The sequence below is a fragment of the Carcharodon carcharias genome, chromosome 8 (genome assembly GCF_017639515.1).
Source record: "Carcharodon carcharias isolate sCarCar2 chromosome 8, sCarCar2.pri, whole genome shotgun sequence".
Taxonomy (NCBI): Eukaryota; Metazoa; Chordata; class Chondrichthyes; order Lamniformes; family Lamnidae; genus Carcharodon; species Carcharodon carcharias.
The window spans coordinates 90,164,390-90,186,639 of record NC_054474.1 but is presented as its reverse complement, the minus strand read 5'-3'; positions in this window follow the sequence as shown (position 1 = coordinate 90,186,639).

Here is a 22,250-nt window from a genome sequence, read left to right as displayed (position 1 = left end):
GTTCTTTTATCAGCATATAAATAGCAGCCTTAAATGGCATTAAAGAGTGACAGGTCCCCAGGGCCAGATGGTCTTTACCTCAAGGTTTTAAAGGAAGTACGTGTGAACATTGCAGTTGCCCTAACTAATACCATTCAAAGTTCTCTTGATTGAGAAACCATCCCGTTATGTTGGAAAATTGCAGATTACTCTGCTTTTAAGAAAAGTAAACAAGAAAAATTAGGGAATTCTTGACCAGTTAGGTGAGATCTGTAGTCAGAAAATTACTACAATTTATAACTAAGGATAGGATGACATTGAATTTTCTCAGCTGAGCGAGAGCTAGCATGCATTTGTAAAGGACAGATCATGCCTGATGAATCTGCTTGATTTTCTTGAAGAGGTGACTTTTGAAGAGTGGACAGGGGAAAGTCTATGGATGTAAATTATATGGACTTCCAGGAGGCATTTCATTAAGTCCCTCAGAAAAGAATGCTGAAGTTAATGAAATTGAAGGCAAATTATAACCTGCGTTGGAAATTGACTGAGCGGCAGGAGGCAGCAATATTCGGCAAGTACTTTAATTGGCAGGATGTGACTAACGGGGCTGAATTTTTAATCCAGCGTAGGAAATGTACCCGCTGGATTATTTCTGGGTCCTGATCTCACGTTGCATCTGTTACTTGTACAGCAATTGTGGTTAGTCATCTGCATTGATTGGGATGTTACTTGAGCACATATAGAGAGAATGCTTACTGACGCTGGGGTGAGGGCTCAATTAGGAGGTATACAATTGTAAGGCATCACTCTGAGAATAAATTTAAATGGAGGAAAGATTGGCTCTGGTTTCATTCGTCACCAGCTGACTATCAGGCATTTAACAGTGTCAACCTCAGTGATGCAGTGTGATTTTCAAATGGAAAGGGGCTAATTGGCCCCAGGGGTGGGTTTGGCACCCAATTAACAGCGCGTGAGTGGCTTGGAGATGGGACATATATCTGGCAGGCCCTTTCAAAAGGTGAGCAGCAGCCATGACTGTTTGCTGAGGACGTGTCTCAGCAAGGTGCTGATTGGGTCAGTGTTGACACAGACTGGCATCCATGGGTGGCCCCAAGGTTCTCTGACACCTCTCTTGAGGCGTCGATGGAGACAATCGTTGAGAGGCGAGAAATTGTGTTCCCGACGTTCAGCAGTAAAAGGACCTGGATGGAAGCGGCCGGGGGGTCAGCAGTAGAAACATTACACAGAGGACATGAGTCCAGTGTCGCAAGGGGCTGAATGACCTTTTAAGATTTGGGAAGGCAAGCAGGACCTGGTGACAGGCTTATAAATCTGTATGGAGAAACACGCACATGTGCTGAGCAGGCTGCCTATAGTTCTCCCTAACATTGTCAGACTAAGTGCCCAGTTACATCATTCACCCACACAAATGGGGCGCAATTTATCAGGGGGCATCAGCAAAGTGTGCAACAGATCATGTTAATGTGATGCTGGAACTGAGGAGGAACATTCAAGAAACTCGAGACCATCCAGGACAAAGCAACACATTTTATTGGCACCCTGTCCACCAATTTAAACACTCACTCCCTCACTACCAATGCCCAGTCACAGCAGTGTGTACAATATGCAAGGTGCACTGCAGCAACTCATCAAGGCTCCAGTGACAGCAACTCCCAAACTCAAACATGAAGGACAAGGGCAGCAGATACATGGGAACACCACCACATGGAAGTTCCCCTTCAAGTCACTCACTATCCTGACTTGGAAATATATCACCATTTCTTCACTGTCGCTGGGTCAAAATCCTGGGACTCCCTTCCTACCAGCACTGTGGGTGTACCTACACCACATGGACTGCAGTGGTTCAAGAAGGCATCTCACCACCACCTTCTCAAGGGCAACCAGGGATGGGCAATAAATGCTGGCCCAGCCAGCGAAGCCCACATCCCGTGAAGAAATTTAAAAAAGGACAGCCTTCTCATAAATCTGTTACATGTCATCCTGCAGGAAAAGCAAACGTACAACAGGTGCGGGATGGCTCAAACAAGTAGTGGCTGGCCTGATCTTTACATCCTGATGTCAATGGAGGAGATGACACTTGATATTACGCCAGTTTCATTGCAGCAATCTGTTGGCGTTGGCGAGACTGGAGGTTGTCAGGGGCAGGGTCATTCGATTTCTCTATCTACAGGTGAAAGCCATGGAGGAAACTCCTGTCCAATTCACATGTGGGTCTCCAACCACTGTCACCTATGGGGCTGGTTGTGCTGGTGCATCTGCTGAATAGCCTGAATCCTCAGCAGCACCTTCTTCGATTTCCCATGAGGCTTGTCGCAAAGGAGGGTTCTGAGGATCCCTGCACAGGCGTCGCAGGCCTCCTTGGTGGGCAGAGGTTCCACGGAGCCTGCACCATCACAGCACACCTCTCGCACCATCCACCAGGGCAGACACACACAGAGTTCCAGAATTCTGGAGCTCCCTGGGGCATTGCAGAGCAATGGGCAGACAATGAGGGAATTCATGCAGCACATGTGCTCTGCTATGATTCAGGGTTTTGAACACAAGCACCTCTATTGAGAGAGTGGCCAATATGTTGGAGAACCATATGCAGAACCACCGAGTGGGTGCAGGAGCAGCATGTTGACAGGCACAGAGTGAGACTTTCTGTAGCATTGACTCAGTGTTGCTGATGGTGCAGAGATGTTCAAATGCCAGCTGTGTCCCAGCTGGTGGCGTCACCCAGCATCCAAGGGCACCATGAAAGCGCTGAGGCAGTTGAAGAGGCTGATGAGAGGGCCATGCTTCAGGGGGCACAGACATCATCTTTTGCCTCCTCTGCCTCTCCACTGAGGAACCGTCCATGAAACAAGGCCCTGTGACAGAGGCTGCACCTGCACTGACGCAAATGCAACAGCCTGTGGAGGAGCTCCCACAGGCAACTCCGTGATGAAGATGGAAGCCAATGGCATCTCAACACTCAATCACAGGAGGAACAGTGTGTAGAAGTTGATGGGAATGAAAGACACCATGCAGTTAGTTGCACCTACGTGTAACTAGTCACCTGGGTGAAGTTTTCTCTGTTTGTTTTGTCATTGATTAATCTCGTTATAATGACAACTTAATATGATTTTGATCAGATTTGTATGTCTCTAAAACTGTTGGGAAAGGTGAAAAGAAGGTTTTGGGGTGTGGTGAGGCTGCTGGGCCTAGGCTCAGTGTGGATGTATGCTCTTCGATGTGGGGCATTGGAAGTAGTTTAAACTCCATTCTCAATCTAATCGGGTGGCAATGGGATTATTCAGATTTGGTTACTGGCTGGATTATTTCTCTTGTTAACAGAAGGTGAGGGTGGTCTGCCATGAGGGCGGGGAGCTGCTGAAGTGAAACATTACTGAATTAGTTTGGCTCTTGCCACCATGTCAGCCTGCCAATCACCGTGAGCCCTGAGATGGCCTCGACGGTCTTCCTCCGATACCTGGGCACTGAGCTCCTGTACTGTGCCACTTTCATCATCCTCTTCTTTCTCCTCCAAGGAAGAGAGGCATTCCAGGATTCTCCTCATTCAGTTCCAGACCTCTTTGTTTGGACATTTTGTGGAGTGTGCAACAGACGACCACTAAACAACAAACCCTGGCTGGCCCATACCGGAGGGCACCAGCTGACCCATCAAGGCAATGGAAACACATCTTCAAGAGGCTAATGGTCTGTCAATACAAGTTTGTGCTAGTAAATGGTTCTTTAGTGCCTCTGCAGCATTGTCTGGGCACCAGACGGATGTCAGGAGCCACCTCTTCAGAGGTTAACCCTTATCCCCAGCAGCCACTGACAGAGTCTAGATGTTGGCCTGAAGAGGTATAGGATGAAGGAGTTATGACAACTGCCTGGGAACTGAACACAGACCCACAAGATATATTTCCTGTGGTCACAGGCCAGCTGGACATTCAATGAATGGAAGCATTTTCTGTTCAGCAATCTGGCCTGCCAGTGCATTGATGCAATCCTTGGCCCCCTGGACCTGTGAGAAACCATTGATATGGACAAAGCACAATGTCCCCTGTGCCTCCTCTGGCCCAGCTGTTTCAAAATGGATGTAGTCCCCCACCCTCTAGAACAGGGCATCTGCGACCTGCCTGATGGCATGATGAGCTGCCACCTGCGAGATGCCATCCAGGACCACAGCTGACACCTGGAACAGTGCAGATGCAAAAAAATTCAGGGCAATGTGAATTTGGTAGCTACAGGTAGAGACTGCCATGGGTGCCATGAGGCAGCAACTCATTGTGGACCAGAGCACAGATGCCCAAGACCAGCTGTAGGATAAATGTAGCCTCCTCTGGCATTGTGTTCTGTCATTTACATGTAGCTGACTTATGGATAGTACACTTTGTTTCTTGCGTAGCACCTTCTTCCCCTCGCAGCCCCTCGCTCTGCCCCTGTGACCTCCGCTTGACCAGGAGGATACATCTGCTGAATTTCCTCATCATTACTCTATCTAACGTCAGAGTAGCCTTCACTTCTTCAGCTGGCCTTGGTTTGTTCACGAGTGCTTCCTTTGCCAACCGCTGATACCCAAGTGATGCCAGCAGCCTGCCACCCCTCACAAGAATCCAACCGACCATTCACTGTTCCCAAATACAAGCCTCTCAGCACTGGTGCAGCTGTGCCACCAATTCTGCAGCTTAGCATTATTCTCCCTCTTATAAATGAGTTGACCAGTGTATTCATTAGATGTTAGCTAATGCCAGCTTTACCCAGACGTGCCCCAGATGGTGCAAGCCTGCTGGTTGAAAACTTGGAACTGCTCCTCTGAGGCCTGTAAATTAGCTCATCAATGAGCTCGACAGGCACTTAATTGGTGGTTTCTGCCTCCCCACTCGTGCCTTCCTTTGAAAATTTTATCACGCTCCAGGGGAATCAAGATCCCATGACATCCAGCTGGGAATGCCACTTTCAAATCATGCTTGCATCCACTCCAGCCCCCAGCAGCAATTGAAAATCCAACCCCTGATGTCCTACAGGGATCTAGGTTGCAGCCTCAACCATCCACCATATTTATTGATGACATAAATGATGGGGTGGAAAGCCACATATCCAAGGTTTGCTGATGACACAAAGATAAGCAGCATTGTAGGGAGTGTAAATGGAAGCAGAGATATTGATAGATTGCGAATGGGAAAAACTATGACAAATGGATTTCAATATGGGTCATTATGAAGACATGAGCTTTGGACATAAAAAGGATAAATCAGAGTACTTTCTGAATGGTGAAAAACTAGAATCTGTGCGGGTCCAAAGAAATGTAAGGGCCCATTAAAATCATTAAAATGTCAAATGACAGAGACAGAAAATAAACAAAAAGGCTTATGGAATGTTGGCCTTTGTATCAAGGGAGTAGATGTTATGCTACAGCTAAACAAAGCTCTGGTTAGACTTCACCTGCAGAATTGTGAACAGTTCTGAGCATCACACCTGAGGAAGGATGTATTGGTTTTAGGGGGAGTGGGACGTAAATTTATCAGAATGATGCCTGGACTCCAAGGGTTAGATTACGAAGATAAATTATACAACTGGAATTTCGAAGGTTAAGGGGGGCAGGTGATCAATCTTTTCAAAATATTAAGGGGAACTGATAGAATAGATAGTGAGAACTTACTTCTGCAAGTTGGGCAGTCTAGGACTAGAAGACAAAGCCTGAAAGTTAGTGCCAGGCCTTTCAGAAGTGAATTCAAAAAACACTATAAAGAGTAGTAGAAGTTTGGAACTCTTTTCTACAAATGGCAATTGATGTTAGATGAAAGGTAAATTTTAAATTTGGGATTGAGAGATATTTTTAATCAAATGTGTTGATGGATATGGGACAGGTATATGGAGTAATCCAGGGTGTTGCTGCATGAGGCATGGGCTGCTGTATTATTTGAGAAATTGTGAAGTAACTGAACACTGTGCAATTATCAGCCCCGCTTTTGATCAGTAGAGGTCGTTGATGAAGCGGCTGAAGATGGTTGGGCCCAGGATGCTACCTTGAGGATCTCTTGCAGTGATGTCCTGCGACATTGATCTCCTGATCTCCTACAACTATAGTGATCTTCCTATGTGCTGGATATGACTCTAGCCACTAGATGGTTAACACTCAAACCCCCACTGACTTCAATTTTACCCAGCCTCCTTGGTGCCACACTTGGTCAAATATCAAGGGCAGTCACTCTCATCTCATCTCTGGAATTCAGCTCTTTTGTCCATGCTTAGGCCAAGGGCGCAATGAGGTTATGAGTTAGGTGGTCCTGGTGGAAATCAAACTGAGCATTTTGAGCAGGTTATTGGTGAGTAAATGTAATTTGATAGCACTGTTGACGACTTCTTCCATCAATGTGCTGATGATTGGGAATAGAGTGAGGGAGCAGTAATTGGCTGGGTTGGATTTGTCCTGCTTTTTGTGACCAGGCTATACCTGGACAATTTTCCACATCACAGAATAGATAACTCAGTGTGATCACAAAAGTAACGTTCTTTTTCTGCAAATTTTTCCCTCTCTATTGTAATGTGTTGACTCATTGCTGGACACCCTATTCTAGAAACATTCTACATGCATGAGACTTGAACATTGGTAGCTATTTAACAACATGGGCCATCACAGCCAAACACCATAATTTCAGAGTGTATGCTGGATAACAATTTCTATCAATCTTCCCCTCCCTACCTCGGGGCTCTGAGGCCAATTGTACTACTGCGCCATCACAAACTGAGAAATGGACCTTGGATCTTTGGATTGCATGGCTGAGTGTACAAATAGTCTAAATGGCACTGATTTAGTCAAGTGCAAACACAAAGCATTTCTAATTTAAAGAGCAAGCATCCAGACATTCAACTTCATAAAACGGACAAGCTGCCTGTCGAGGCATAGTAGTTGATGAGAACTTTGTAACATGGCCTGAAGACCAATTTTGGGCTGGCTTGGTCCTCCTAGTTACAACGTGCACTGTTATTGCTGGAACGGAAAACAAACATATCCAATATGCATCATTTAAACTTAGTTACAGCAAGGTATTTGCATTGAACCAAATTTAATCTGATTTCTTCACTGTTACAGCATCTACTTTATTGTTGGAGGCATATCCAGGAAGTGGTTCTGGATGGTGGACACATTGGCCAGGAATTTCCTTGGAGCTGCTCGCAATTGAACACCATACCATCATATGGGAAGCACACAAGGAAAATGATGGCAGTGCAGAGGGAGCAGCTCTATGGAGATTCCTGATCCATTCTTTATTTGGCAAAGTGTAGGATGTAAGCAATAAAAAATTTCCACCACTGAGGCTGTATGAGAACTGCTGGAAGGGTGGTAACTAGAAGGAAAAAGAAAGTCTTGCATTTATAGAGCACGCTCATCAGAAGCTCTAAGCATATAACAGCTAATAAGGTGCACCTGCTTTTGATATTTAGGAAACACAGCAGCCAAATTCTGCTCATTAAAGTGTCAATCTAGGTTTTGTGTGCAATTCTGGAGCAGAGATTGAAAATATGGGGTTAGAACTTGGTAGGACAAATTTAGCAGTAGGATGGCTTGCACCTGATCTGAGTGTGCATTTGCTCCAGTGTTAACTTCCTTGGGCCTGCTGCATATGGTAATGAGAGGCCTAGAACTTGTTTAGGTGCCATCCAAGTTGTTGGGTTACATTGAGTGAGGAATGCTTGGCCTAAATAGCCAAGTGGTTATGGTACTGGGTTTGTAACCCTAAGATCAAGAGTTCAAATCTCACAATGGTAAACTATGAAACAATGTAACTTCATCTGAAACAGATGGAAATGGGTTTGTACTCAAAAGAGTTAAGCAATCTTTTACGGGAAGGAGGAGGACCTCCTCGTGAACCTGCTCCTGGGCCTGGCCAAGTTGGCCATTAACAGGTCCAGGCAGCGGGCGATCGACGGGGGAGTCCCGCCCGATTGTTTGTCCCTCTTCCGCGGCTACGTTCGCTGCCGGATGTCCCTGGAGAAGGAGCACGCGGTGTCTGCTGGCACTCTCGAGGCCTTCCGTGCTCGGTGGGCACCGCGGGAACTGGGGTGTTTTGTTGACCCCTTTAATCACATTTTGATTTAAAGTTTGTAAGTTTCCTTTAAACTTTGTTCTTGGTTTTACAGCTGACCTGAATTAGGGGCTGTGCCTGATTTATCCCAATTTTGTTGATTTGGTTTTCATTTAAAAGATTATCAAGAGTTCAAAGATTCTTGGTTTTACAGCTGACCTGAATTAGGGGCTGTGCCTGATTTTTCCCAATTTTGTTGATTTGGTTTTCATTTAAAAGATTATCAAGAGTTCAAATCTCACAATGGCAAACTATGAAACAATGTAACTTCATCTGAAACAGATGGAAACAGGTTTACTCAAAAGAGTATCAAGAGTTCAAATCTCACAATGGCAAACTATGGAACAATGTGACTTCATCTGAAACAGATGGAAACAGGTTTGTACTCGAAAGAGTATCAAGAGTTCATTTTCTTAACGATCTCGTGGAGGTAATTGTGGATTCAGTTTGTTTCCTGATACTGAGGAGAGAAGGTGTGTGGTGTTGGTGTTGCTGCTCCTCAGTGTTTCAACTGTTTCTGCTGCTGCCTTTGGGGTTGTTGCTTCTGCTGTGTGCTGCTGCTGCCCCTGCACTTGAGGGTGTTTGCTGCTGCTGCTGGACCTGCACTTGAGGGTGTTTGCTGCTGCTGCTGGACCTGCACTTGAAGGTGTTTGCTGCTGCTGCTGGACCTGCCCGTGTGGAGCAAAAGGAGAGAGAGGGAGAGAAGAAGAACAGCTTCTGTTGCTACAGGACAGGAAGGCCAGGAGGCCAGGACTGTGTCTAAAAACAACATCCTAGGTGGGTGTCCAACATTATTGTTTGTGTAAGGTGGGGGCAATAAAGGACTGTGTTTTGTAGGGGGAGGAAAGAAGACTGCAGGAAGGTTTGGGGAAGGAAGAGAGGGGGGTGTGTGGTTAAAACCACCATTCTGCTACCCCCCCCGCCCCACCCAGCCCTTTCCCAGTAAGGCCAGCGGTGGCTGGTGAAGACATCGCCTCCCCTTGCAAGAAGATCATCACACCCCACCCAACATCCACCTTTCCCTGGAGACACCCACCTGGACTCTTCCCTTTTCCCTCCTGTGCCTCCCTGTCCTTCACTCCTCTCCCTCCTCTCCTCTCCTGTACAAAAGGGGGAGGTTATTACTACCTCCCTCCCTAGGGAGGAACATTGTATATTTAAAAAAAATATATATATTAAAAAATATATATAATTTAAAAAAAAAATGGCCAATCCTTCCCAGGGTGGGCGTGGCTCTGGCCTTAAAGCCAGTTCAACATCTCCTGTGGCCGGGCCCTCGAGGGCTAATGTGGAGGCGGCTTTGTCACCGGTGGCAGGGCCTACAAAAAAGACTTATGCGGGGGTGGTTGCTTCTGCAGCTCCTGCTGCTCCCGCTGCCCTGTCGCCATTCCGTCTCCTCACCAGGGCCCTCGGGGTAAAATGCTACGCTCACCCTGAGATGACTATTGAGGCCTGCGTTAAGGCTATGGCTGGGGTTGTCGGCCCCTCAGCCATTGTCGCGGCCTCAAAGATGTATGGGAGGGCCATCTTTTTCTTGAGGTCCGAGCGGGCGGTGCAACTAGCCCTGCAGAAGGGGCTCACTGTGGGCGGGACTTTTCTGGCGGTGGATCCCCTTGAGGCCACCGCCCAGAAGATTGTCATTTCAAATGTCCCGCCCTTTATACCATGTGGGCTCCTCCTCCCCCACCTTAATAAGCTGGGGGAGGTCAGGTCGGGGGTTGCACCAGTCCCGCTCGGCCTCAGGGACTCGGCCCTCCGCCACGTGTACTCCTTCCGGCGCCAAGTTTTCGTCCGCTTGGCCCGGGAGGAGTGCCTGGAGGGGGCCTTCTCAGTTAATTTTGAGGGGACCGCCTATCGGGTCTTCTGGACCGCGGAGGGTGTGCGGTGCCATGCCTGTAAGGAGGTGGGGCACGTAAGAAAGAACTGCCCCGCCTCCAAGGCCACGAGCCCCACCCAAGCGGCCGCAGCTGGCACCGCCCCTCCTCCCCCCGCCACCACTCCATCTCCCTCCCCGCAAGGGGAAGCGACCCCGGCAGCAGCTGCCATCTCGGCTGCCGGTGAGGCGGGGGGAGAGCCCCCGCGCCGTAAGAAGGCGCGGAGGAAGACCCGAAATTTGGAGGCGGTCCCTGAAACGCCCCAAACCCCCCAAACACATGGAAAAACCGGCTCGGGGGAAAAAACATCATCCGGCCCCGGCGTCATGTCCGCGTGTGCTCCCGGGTCCGTGGGCGCTAAGGCGCCAAGTGCTGGGCCCGGCGTCGTCCCTGCGCGTGCTCCCGGGGCCGGCGGGGAAAAGACGCGGGACCCCGAGCCGGGGAAACAAACATCAAAAACCCAGAGGGTGGAGTGTCCGGGAGGGCTGGACAAGGAGGAGGGGGCCTCGGAAATGGAGGTCTCCCTAGCCCCCAGCCTGACCCGGAAGAGACGTCACGCTTCGGAGGAGGAAGTGGGCGACGCCCAAACTGAAGAAGTTGGGCGTGTCCCTTCCCCTGATGAAGAGGTGGTGGCGTCTCCACCCAGTAAAACCTCGCCCTGCCCTCTGGGGGAACCCAAAACTCCTACCCCTACCACTGTTCCCCCTACCAGTCTGCTGCAGTCCCCTGAACAGGACCCCTCGGGGGTCACTGAGGGCACCTCCCTTGAGGTGGTGTCCATCTCCAGTGCACTTAACACCCCTGAGGTACCTTCTGGCTCGTCGGGGGACTGCAACTTTGAAAATTTAAAAAATATAAATGCGTCATTGGGTGGCGGCAAAAAGGAGGGCCTTCCCGCTCCCTCCCAAACCTTGACACCGGGCGTCCTATGTTTAGGTCAGGAGCTTGTCCTGAGCTCCCCGGATGACCCGGTGCCGGGAGGAGAGCGGGCATCAGAACTGCCGCTGCCCTCTGGCCCAAAAAGTTTAGAGGAGACCAGAGAGGACTCCTCTGGCCTTGATCCTGGGGGTGGGATCGAGGCACAGATAGAGCCAGCTGGCAGCTCCGACTCAGCCCCTGTACTCAATGTGGGGGAGGGGTCGGAAGCTGGAGGCGACGACCCGGAGGAGGACGAGGTGTCGGTGGTGAGCGTTGGGGATTACGCGGAGTCGCTCTCAAGCGAGGCGGTGGATCCCCTGGTGCCCTCTACTGACTCCCCCCTCATCCCCCCAAGGGAACTCCGGGACTTTTTGTCGGGGCACCGCGGTCGCCGAGACAGGGTTCAGTTGGCCTTGGACCGGTGGCATTCGTTTCCGCTGGTGTTCTGGTCCACTCGCGAGGCTCTCAAGTCTCCCGAGTTGGATAGGAACGCGCGGCGGAGGGTCCAAACGTTTCTCGCTGGGCTCCTGAAGGAGAGGAAGGACTAAAAAGTCCTCTTCTTCTTTTTAATGACTTAAGGTGAAGGTTTGATGTACCTTTGACAATGAAGACCACTATAGCCAGCCTCAACATCCGCGGCAGCAGGGCCGCACAGCGCAGGTTCCAGAACTTCTCGGTCCTCAGGGACGGGAAGTATGCGTTGTGCTTCCTGCAAGAAACCCATACCGTTCCGGGAGACGAAGCCACGTGGCTCCTGGAGTGGCGAGGGGGGGGTCTACATGAGTCACCTAGCCTCCAATTCTGGCGGGGTGGCTATCTTGTTGGCCCCGCATTTTCAGCCGGAGATCTTGGGGGTCAAGGAGCCGGTGCCAGGCCGGTTGCTGCACCTGACTGTGCGTCTGGGGGGGGCAGTGCTTCACTTCGTGAATGTGTACGCTCCCCTGGGCACGCAGCAGCAAGCGAGCTTCTTTGAAGAAGTGTCCACTCATCTTGGCTCCATCGACGCTGGCGAGTGCATCGTCCTCGGGGGGGATTTCAATTGCACCCTCGGGGTCCGGGACCGTCACGGTACCCCACACTGCACGCGAGGTGTGAGTAAGTTGCGGGACCTGGTCAGGTCCTTCGACTTAGTGGACGTCTGGCGAAATCTCCATCCTGACTCCAGCGTGTTCACCTTTGTGTCACCTGGAGTCGGAGCGTCCAGACTCGACCGCCTTTACGTTTCGAAGGCGTACGTGTCCTGCGTTCCGGCTGCTTCTATACAGCAGGTTCCGTGCACGGACCACCGTCTGGTGTGGGCGGAGCTCACTTCGTTCTGCGCTCGGACGGGGTCCGCGTACTGGCATTTTAATAACCTGTTGTTGGAAGACCAGCGGTTCCTGGACTCGTTCCGTCGCTTCTGGGCCGGCTGGAGAAGGAAGCGGGGAGGCTTCCCCTCCTTGAGGCTATGGTGGGACGTGGGCAAGACTCACGTCCGAGTTTTCTGTCAAGAGTACGCGAAGGGGTCGACAAAGAGACGCAAATCCAGGGTCGAGGAGTTGGAGAAGGAGGTGCTCGACCTGGAGGCACGTCTCCGTCAGCCCGACGCGGACCCGGCCCTGCGGTCGGTGTACGATGAGAGGAAGGGCGCGCTGCGGGACCTGCAACTGGTCGGGTCTCGGGGCGCGTTCGTGAGGTCGCGGATCTGTTTCCTTAAGGAGATGGACCGTGGCTCTCCCTTCTTCTACTCACTGGAAAAAAGGCACGGGGTCTGTAAGCAGCTCTTTACGCTGCTGGCCGACGACGGATCACTTGTCTCGGATCCGGAGGGCATCAGGGCCATTGCCCGAGATTACTACACTGCCCTTTTCTCTCCGGATCCGTCCAGTGAGGAAGCTTGCAGAGTTTTGTGGGAGGACCTGCCGCAGGTCGGCCCGGAGTGCGCCGGAAAGCTCGACTCCCCTATAAGTCTGGGGGAGCTGACCGGCGCACTCGACGGTCTTTCTAGGGGCAAAACCCCGGGACTAGACGGGCTGACCGTGGAGTTCTTCAGGGCGTTCTGGGACGTCTTGGGGAGCGACTTCGCGGGGGTCCTGGGGGAGAGCATTGCTACCGGGGAGATGCCCCTTTCGTGGCGCAGGGCCGTGATTGCCCTGCTACCGAAGAAGGGGGATCTCCGCCTTCTTAAAAACTGGCGCCCGGTCTCCCTCCTCAGCACGGACTACAAAATCTTCGCCCGAGCCATGTCTTCTCGGCTCGGCACCGTGCTGGACCACATGATCCACCCTGACCAGTCCTACACCGTCCCGGACCGAACCATTTATGATAACATCCATCTGGTCCGGGACATCATCCACCATTCCCAGAGGGCTGGTCTGTCGAGCGCCTTCCTGTCTCTCGATCAGGAGAAGGCGTTCGACAGGGTGGATCACGAATACTTACTCGGAACTCTGCAAGCTTTCGGGTTCGGGACACATTTTGTCGCCCGGATCCGACTTCTGTACACCGCCGCGGAGTGTCTAGTGAAGGTTAACGGGTCCCTGACGGCGCCCCTTCGCTTTGGGAGAGGGGTACGTCAGGGCTGCCCCCTGTCTGGCCAGTTGTATTCTATCTGCATGGAGCCTTTCCTGCGCCTCTTGCGGAGGAGGTTGTCGGGATTGGTTCTGCGCGGGCCGGGCATCGGGGTGGTCCTTTCGGCTTACGCCGATGACGTGCTCCTTATGTTTAGTGACCCGGCTGACCTGCGGAGGATGCGCGAGTGCCAGGAGGTCTACTCTGCCGCTTCTTCTGCCAGGATCAACTGGGGTAAATGTTCTGGACTCCTGGTCGGTCAGTGGCAGATGGATCCCCTATCCGAGGAGCCTTTAACCTGGAGCAGGACCAGCCTCCTCTACCTGGGGGTCCATCTCTGCCCCGCTGAGGAATTCTGGCCGGCAAACTGGCAGGAACAGGAGACGAAAGTCACCACTCGCCTGCGGCACTGGACAGGACTGCTCCGAGTGCTATCTTACCGAAGTCGAGTTCTGGTCATAAACCAGCTGATCGCCGCCATGTTGTGGTATCGGCTGGTCACTTTGACCCCTCCCCCGGACTTTGTCACAAGAATCCAGAGATTGTTAGTCGACTTCTTCTGGGACAAAAGATTGCACTGGGTCGCTGCCGAGGTTCTGAGTCTCCCGCTTAGGGAGGGTGGTCAGGCGCTAGTGTGCCTACGCACACAGGTGGCGACTTTCCGCCTTCAGACCCTGCAGCGATACCTCTACGTCGAGCCTCCTCCTAGATGGTGTGCCCTGATGACGTATTTCCTCCGTCAGGTGCACGGCCTGAATTATGACGTGCAGCTCCTGTTTATAGAACAGCTGGGCCTCGGTGGCTCCTTGCAGGCGTTGCCCGTCTTTTACCAGGACCTGATCAAAGTCTGGAAAGTGATCGCCTCGCGACGCAGCTCTCCCCCGTCAGGAGTAGCGGCTATCGTCAGAGAGCCGCTGCTCAGGAATCCGCCCCTCCGTCCTTTTCAGTGGTTGGCGGAGAGGAGGGCTGTGGCCGCAGGGGTGACCAGAATCGGGGACGTGCTGGGTGGCGGAGGACTGGGCTGGATGCTCCCGCAGGAGTTGGCGCGACGCGCGTCTGTGAGTGTCCAGGTCGCAGCCGATGCCATCCAAGACCTGAGAACGGTTGTGCTCGGACCCGACGTTATTTTGGGTCTTGAGGCGGCCCAGGTGCGCGGTGGTCTTCCGTCTGAGCGTTCCCCTGTTCGAACGGAACTCCACATTGGCCCCAAGCCCCGAACCCTCCCTCGGGTGCTGGTGCCCCGCAATATGAGCCGCCTCGGGGACATGCCCTCTGTGCCTTTTGGCACGGCAAAGAGGAGCTTTTTGTACGGACTGCTGCTGCACACCTTCCATTTTCTCGCCCTTGTCCGTCGACCGGACACGCCCTGGCGTGACTTGTTGCCGTCCGGCGGCGGAGGCCCCCGATGGGAGGCCCTCTACGGAGGTGTCCTCCCCCTTTCTATCGGAGACCTGGGTTGGAGGGTGTTGCATGCAGCAGTCCCTTATAATAAGAGGATGCATTGGTTCGCGGACTCTCAGGACACGTGCCCTTTGTGCGGTCTTGTGGAGTCCGTGGACCATGTATACATAGGGTGTTGTAGGCTGCACTCCCTTTTTAGTTATTTGAAAAACCTTTTATTGATGTTTTGTTTGCACTTCAGCCCCACGATCCTGATCTATGGGCACCCGGTGCGGAAAGGGGTCGGGAAGGAGGAGGACCTCCTCGTGAACCTGCTCCTGGGCCTGGCCAAGTTGGCCATTAACTGGTCCAGGCAGCGGGCGATCGACGGGGGAGTCCCGCCCGATTGTTTGTCCCTCTTCCGCGGCTACGTTCGCTGCCGGATGTCCCTGGAGAAGGAGCACGCGGTGTCTGCTGGCACTCTCGAGGCCTTCCGTGCTCGGTGGGCGCCGCGGGGACTGGGGTGTTTTGTTGACCCCTTTAATCACATTTTGATTTAAAGTTTGTAAGTTTCCTTTAAACTTTGTTCTTGGTTTTACAGCTGACCTGAATTAGGGGCTGTGCCTGATTTTTCCCAATTTTGTTGATTTGGTTTTCATTTAAAAGATTATCAAGAGTTCAAATCTCACAATGGCAAACTATGAAACAATGTAACTTCATCTGAAACAGATGGAAACAGGTTTACTCAAAAGAGTATCAAGAGTTCAAATCTCACAATGGCAAACTATGGAACAATGTGACTTCATCTGAAACAGATGGAAACAGGTTTGTACTCGAAAGAGTATCAGGAGTTCATTTTCTTAACGATCTCGTGGAGGTAATTGTGGATTCAGTTTGTTTCCTGATACTGAGGAGAGAAGGTGTGTGGTGTTGGTGTTGCTGCTCCTCAGTGTTTCAACTGTTTCTGCTGCTGCCTTTGGGGTTGTTGCTTCTGCTGTGTGCTGCTGCTGCCGCTCCTCCAGTGCTGCCAAAGGAGAGAGAGGGAGAGAAGAGAACAGTTGCTGCTGTTGATACAGGACAGGAAGGCCAGGAGGCCAGGACTGAGTTAAAAAACATCCTAGGTGGGTGTCTGAACTGTGTATTTTTGTTTAAGGTGGGGGCAATTAAGGACTGTGTTTTTGTAGGGGGAGGCAAGAAGACTGCCAGAGGAGTTGGGGAAGGAAGAGAGGGAGGGTGTGTGTGTGTGCTGAAACCATCTTTCTGCCTCCCCTCCCCCCAACCCAGCCCTTTTCCCAGTAAGGCCAGCAATAGCTGGTGAAGACATCGCCTCCCCCTGCCTGAAGAACATCAGGCCCCCACCCACCGTCCATCCACCATCGAGGACACCCACCTGGACATTTACCTCTTTCCCTCCTGTGCCTCCCTGTCTTTTACTCCTCTCCCTCCTCTCCTCTCCTGCCTAAAAGAGGGGAGGTTGTTTCTACCTCTCTCCCCCACCCCCTTTCCTCCCTATATATATATAAAAAAAAATATAAAAAGAAAAAAACAAAATGGCCAATCCTTCCCGGGGTGGGCGTGGCTCTGGCCCTAAGGCCAATTCACCATCGCCTGTGGCCGGGCCCTCGAGGGCTAATGTGGAGGCGGTTTTGTCACCGGTGGCAGGGCCTCAAAAAAAGAAAACTTATGCGGGGGTGGTTGCTTCTGCGGCTCCAGCTGCTCCCGCTGCCCTGTCACCATTCCGCCTCCTGACCAGGGCCCTTGGGGTAAAGAGCTATGCTCACCCTGAAATGACAATAGAGACCTGCGTAAAGGCTATGGCTGGGGTCGTCGGCCCCTCAGCCATTGTCGCGGCCTCTAAAATGTATGGGAAGGCCATATTCTTCTTGAGGTCCGAGCGGGCGGTGCACCTCGCCCTGCAAAAAGGACTCACTGTGGGCGGGACTTTTCTGGCGGTGGACCCCCTTGAGGCCACCGCCCAGAGAATTATTATTTCGAACGTCCCGCCTATTCTATCCAGTGAGCTCCTCCTCCCCCACCTTAATAAATTGGGGGAGGTCAGGTCGGGGGTTGCACCAATCCCGCTCGGCCTCAAAGACTCGGCCCTCCGCCATGTGTACTCCTTCCGGCGCCAGGTATTTGTCCGCTTGGCCCGGGAGGAGTGCCTGGAGGGGGCCTTCGTTATCAATTTTGAGGGGACCGCCTATCGGGTCTTCTGGACCGTGGAGGGCGTGCGGTGCCATGCTTGTAAGGAGGCGGGGCACGTGAGGAAGAACTGCCCCGCCTCCAAGGCCACGAGCCCCACCCAAGCGGCCACGGCTGGCACCGCCCCTCCTCCCCCCGCCACCACTCCATCTCCCTCCCCGCAAGGGGAGGTGACGCCGGCGGCCACTGCCATCTCGGCTGCCGGTGAGGCGGGCGGAGAGCCCCCGCGCTGTAAGAAGGCGCGGAGGAAGACCCGCAACCTGGAGGCGGCCCCTGAAATGCCCCAAAACCCCCAAACACCTGCAAGCACCGGCTCGGGGGAAAAGACATCATCCGGCCCTGGCGTCGTGTCCGCGTGTGCTCCCGGGCCCGTGGGTGCTAAGGCGCCGAGTGCTGGGCCCGGCGTCGTTTCTGCGCGTGCTCCCGGGGCCGGCGGGGAAAAGACGCGGGACCCCGAGCCGGGGTATCTGACACCCAAAACCCAGAGGGTGGAGTGTCCGGGAGGGCTGGACAAGGAGGAGGGGGCCTCGGAAATGGAGGTCTCCCTAGCCCCCAGCCTGACCCGGAAGAGACGTCACGCTTCGGAGGAGGAGGTGGGTGATGCCCAAACTGAAGAAGTTGGGTGTGTCCCTTCCCCCGATGAAGAGGTGGTGGCGTCTCCGCCAAGTAAAATCTCACCCTGTCCTCTGGGGGAACTCAAAACCCCTGCACCGACTCCCACCACTGTTACCCCTGTCAACCTGCTGCAGTCCCCTGAACAGGGCCCCTCGGGGGTCACTGAAGGCACCTCCCTTGAGGTGGTGCCCGACTCAGAGACCCTCGATACCCCCGAGGTACCTTCTGGCTCATCGGGGGACTGCAACTTTCAAAATTTAAAAAATGTCAACGGGTCATTGGGTGGCAGCGAAAAGGAAGGCCTTCCCGCTCCCTCCCAAACCTTAGCACCGGGCGTCCTAGTTTTGGGTCAGGAGCTTGTCCTGAGCTCCCCGGACGACCCGGTGCCGGGAGGAGAGCGGGCATCAGAACTGCCGCTGCCCTCTGACCCAAAACGTTTAGAGGAGACCAGAGAGGACCCCTCTGGCCTTGATCCTGGGGGTGGGATCGAGGTACAGGTGGGGCCAGCTGGCAGCTCCGAATCAGCCCCCGTACTCAATGCGGGGGAGGGGTCGGAAGCTGGAGGCGACGACCTGGAGGAGGACGGGGTGTCCGTGGTGAGCGCTGGAGATTACGCTGAGTCGCTCTCAAGCGAGGCGGTGGATCCCCTGGTGCCCTCCACTGACTCCCCCCTCATCCCCCCAAGGGAACTCCGGGACTTTTTGGCGAGTCATCGCGGTCGCCGAGACAGGGTTCAGTTGGCCTTGGACCGGTGGCATTCTTTTCCGCTGGTGTTCTGGTCCACCCGCGAGGCTCTCAAGTCTCCTGAGTTGGATAGGAACGCGCGGCGGAGGGTCCAAACTTTTCTCGCTGGGCTCCTGAAGGAGAGGAAGGACTAAAAAGTCCTCTTCTTCTTTTTAATAACTTAAGGTGAAGATTTGATGTACCTTTGACAATGAAGACGACTATAGCCAGCCTCAACATCCGCGGCAGCAGGGCCGCACAGCGCAGGTTCCAGAACTTCTCGGTCCTCAGGGACGGGAAGTATGCGTTGTGCTTCCTGCAAGAAACGCATACCGTTCCGGGAGACGAAGCCACGTGGCTCCTGGAGTGGCGAGGGGGGGTCTACATGAGTCACCTAGCCTCCAATTCTGGCGGGGTGGCTATCTTGTTGGCCCCGCATTTTCAGCCGGAGTTCTTGGGGGTCAAGGAGCCAGTGCCAGGCCGGTTGCTGCACCTGACTGTGCGTCTGGGGGGGGCGGTGCTTCACTTTGTGAATGTGTACGCTCCCCTGGGCACGCAGCAGCAAGCGAGCTTCTTTGAAGAAGTGTCCACTCATCTTGGCTCCATCGACGCTGGCGAGTGCATCGTCCTCGGGGGGGATTTCAATTGCACCCTCGGGGTCCGGGACCGTCACGGTACCCCGCACTGCACGCGAGGTGTGAGTAAGTTGCGGGACCTGGTCAGGTCCTTCGACTTAGTGGACGTCTGGCGAAATCTCCATCCTGACTCCAGCGTGTTCACCTTTGTGTCACCTGGAGTCGGAGCGTCCAGACTCGTACGCCTTCGAAACGTAAAGGCGGTCGTGTCCTGCGTTCCGGCTGCTTCTATACAGCAGGTTCCGTGCACGGACCACCGTCTGGTGTGGGCGGAGCTCACTTCGTTCTGCGCTCGGACGGGGTCCGCGTACTGGCATTTTAATAACCTGTTGTTGGAAGACCAGCGGTTCCTGGACTCGTTCCGTCGCTTCTGGGCCGGCTGGAGAAGGAAGCGGGGAGGCTTCCCCTCCTTGAGGCTATGGTGGGACGTGGGCAAGACTCCCGTCCGAGTTTTCTGTCAAGAGTACGCGAAGGGGTCGACAAAGAGACGCAAATCCAGGGTCGAGGAGTTGGAGAAGGAGGTGCTCGACCTGGAGGCACGTCTCCGTCAGCCCGACGCGGACCCGGCCCTGCGGTCGGTGTACGATGAGAAGAAGGGCGCGCTGCGGGACCTGCAACTGGTCGGGTCTCGGGGCGCGTTCGTGAGGTCGCGGATCTGTTTCCTTAAGGAGATGGACCGTGGCTCTCCCTTCTTCTACTCACTGGAAAAAAGGCACGGGGTCCGTAAGCAGCTCTTTACGCTGCTGGCCGACGACGGATCACTTGTCTCGGATCCGGAGGGCATCAGGGCCATTGCCCGAGATTACTACACTGCCCTTTTCTCTCCGGATCCGTCCAGTGAGGAAGCTTGCAGAGTTTTGTGGGAGGACCGGCCGCAGGTCGGCCTGGAGTGCGCCGGAAAGCTCGACTCCCCTATAAGTCTGGGGGAGCTGACCGGCGCACTCGACGGTCTTTCTAGGGGCAAAACCCCGGGACTAGACGGGCTGACGGTGGAGTTCTTCAGGGCGTTCTGGGACGTCTTGGGGAGCGACTTCGTGGGGGTCCTGGGGGAGAGCATAGCTACCGGGGAGATGCCCCTTTCGTGGCGCAGGGCCGTGATTGCCCTGCTGCCGAAGAAGGGGGATCTCCGCCTTCTTAAAAACTGGCGCCCGGTCTCCCTCCTCAGCACGGACTACAAAATCTTCGCCCGAGCCATGTCTTCTCGGCTCGGCACCGTGCTGGACCACATGATCCACCCTGACCAGTCCTACACCGTCCCGGACCGAACCATTTATGATAACATCCATCTGGTCTGGGACATCATCCACCATTCCCAGAGGGCTGGTCTGTCGAGCGCCTTCCTGTCTCTCGATCAGGAGAAGGCGTTCGACAGGGTGGATCACGAATACTTACTCGGAACTCTGCGAGTTTTCGGGTTCGGGACGCATTTTGTCGCCCGGATCCGACTTCTGTACACCGCCGCGGAATGTCTAGTGAAGGTTAACGGGTCCCTGACGGCGCCCCTTCGCTTTGGGAGAGGGGTACGTCAGGGCTGCCCCCTGTCTGGCCAGCTGTATTCTATTTGCGTGGAGCCTTTCCTGCGCCTCTTGCGGAGGAGGTTGTCGGGATTGGTTCTGCCCGGCCGGGCTACGGGGTGGTCCTTTCGGCTTACGCCGATGACGTGCTCCTTATGTTTAGTGACCCGGCTGACCTGCGGAGGATGCGCGAGTGCCAGGAGGTCTACTCTGCCGCTTCTTCTGCCAGGATCAACTGGGGTAAGTGTTCTGGACTCCTGGTCGGTCAGTGGCAGATGGATCCCCTACCCGAGGAGCTCAGGCCTTTCACCTGGAGCAGGACCAGCCTCCTCTACCTGGGTGTCCATCTCTGCCCCGCTGAGGAATCCTGGCCGGCAAACTGGCAGGAACTGGAGACAAGTCACCCCTTGCCTGCGGCACTGGACAGGACTGCTCCGAGTGCTATCTTACCGAGGTCGAGTTCTGGTCATAAACCAGCTGATCGCCGCCATGTTGTGGTATCGGCTGGTCACTTTGACCCCTCCCCCGGACTTTGTCACAAGAATCCAGAGATTGTTAGTCAACTTCTTCTGGGACAAAAGATTGCACTGGGTCGCTGCCGAGGTTCTGAGTCTCCCGCTTAGGGAGGGTGGTCAGGCGCTAGTGTGCCTACGCACACAGGTGGCGACTTTCCGCCTTCAGACCCTGCAGCGATACCTCTACGTCGAGCCTCCTCCTAGATGGTGTGCCCTGATGACGTATTTCTTCCGTCAGGTGCACGGCCTGAATTATGACGTGCAGCTCCTGTTTATAGAACAGCTGGGCCTCGGTGGCTCCTTGCAGGCGTTGCCCGTCTTTTACCAGGACCTGATCAAAGTCTGGAAAGTGGTCGCCTTGCGACGCAGCTCTCCCCCGTCAGGAGTAGCGGCTATCGTCAGAGAGCCGCTGCTCAGGAATCCGCCCCTCCGTCCTTTTCAGTGGTTGGCGGAGAGGAGGGCTGTGGCCGCAGGGGTGACCAGGATCGGGGACGTGCTGGGTGGCGGAGGACTGGGCTGGATGCTCCCGCAGGAGTTGGCGCGACGCGCGTCTATGGGTGTCCAGGTCGCAGCCGATGCCATCCAAGACCTGAGAACGGTCGTGCTCGGACCCGACGTTATTTTGGGTCTTGAGGTGGCCCAGGTGCGCGGTGGTCTTCCGTCTGAGCGTTCCCCTGTTCGGATGGAATTCCACATTGGCCCCAAGCCCCGAACCCTCCCTCGGGTGCTGGTGCCCCGCAATATGAGCCGCCGCAGGGACATGCCCTCTGTGCCTTTTGGCACGGCAAAGAGGGGCTTTTTGTACGGACTGCTGCTGCACACCTTCCATTTTCTCGCCCTTGTCCGTCGACCGGACACGCCCTGGCGTGCCTTGTTGCCGTCCGGCGGCGGAGGCCCCCAATGGGAGGCCCTCTACGGAGGTGTCCTCCCCCTTTCTATCGGGGACCTGGGTTGGAGGGTGTTGCATGCAGCAGTCCCTTATAATAAGAGGATGCATAGGTTCACGGACTCTCAGGACACGTGCCCTTTTTGCGGTCTTGTGGAGTCCGTGGACCATGTATACATAGGGTGTTGTAGGTTGCACTCCCTTTTTAGTTATTTGAAAAACCTTTTATTGATGTTTTGTTTGCACTTCAGCCCCACGCTCCTGATCTATGGGCACCCGGTGCGGAAGGGGGTCGGGAAGGAGGAGGACCTCTTCGTGACCTGCTCCTGGGCCTGGCCAAGTTGGCAATTAACAGGTCCAGGCAGCGGGATATCGACG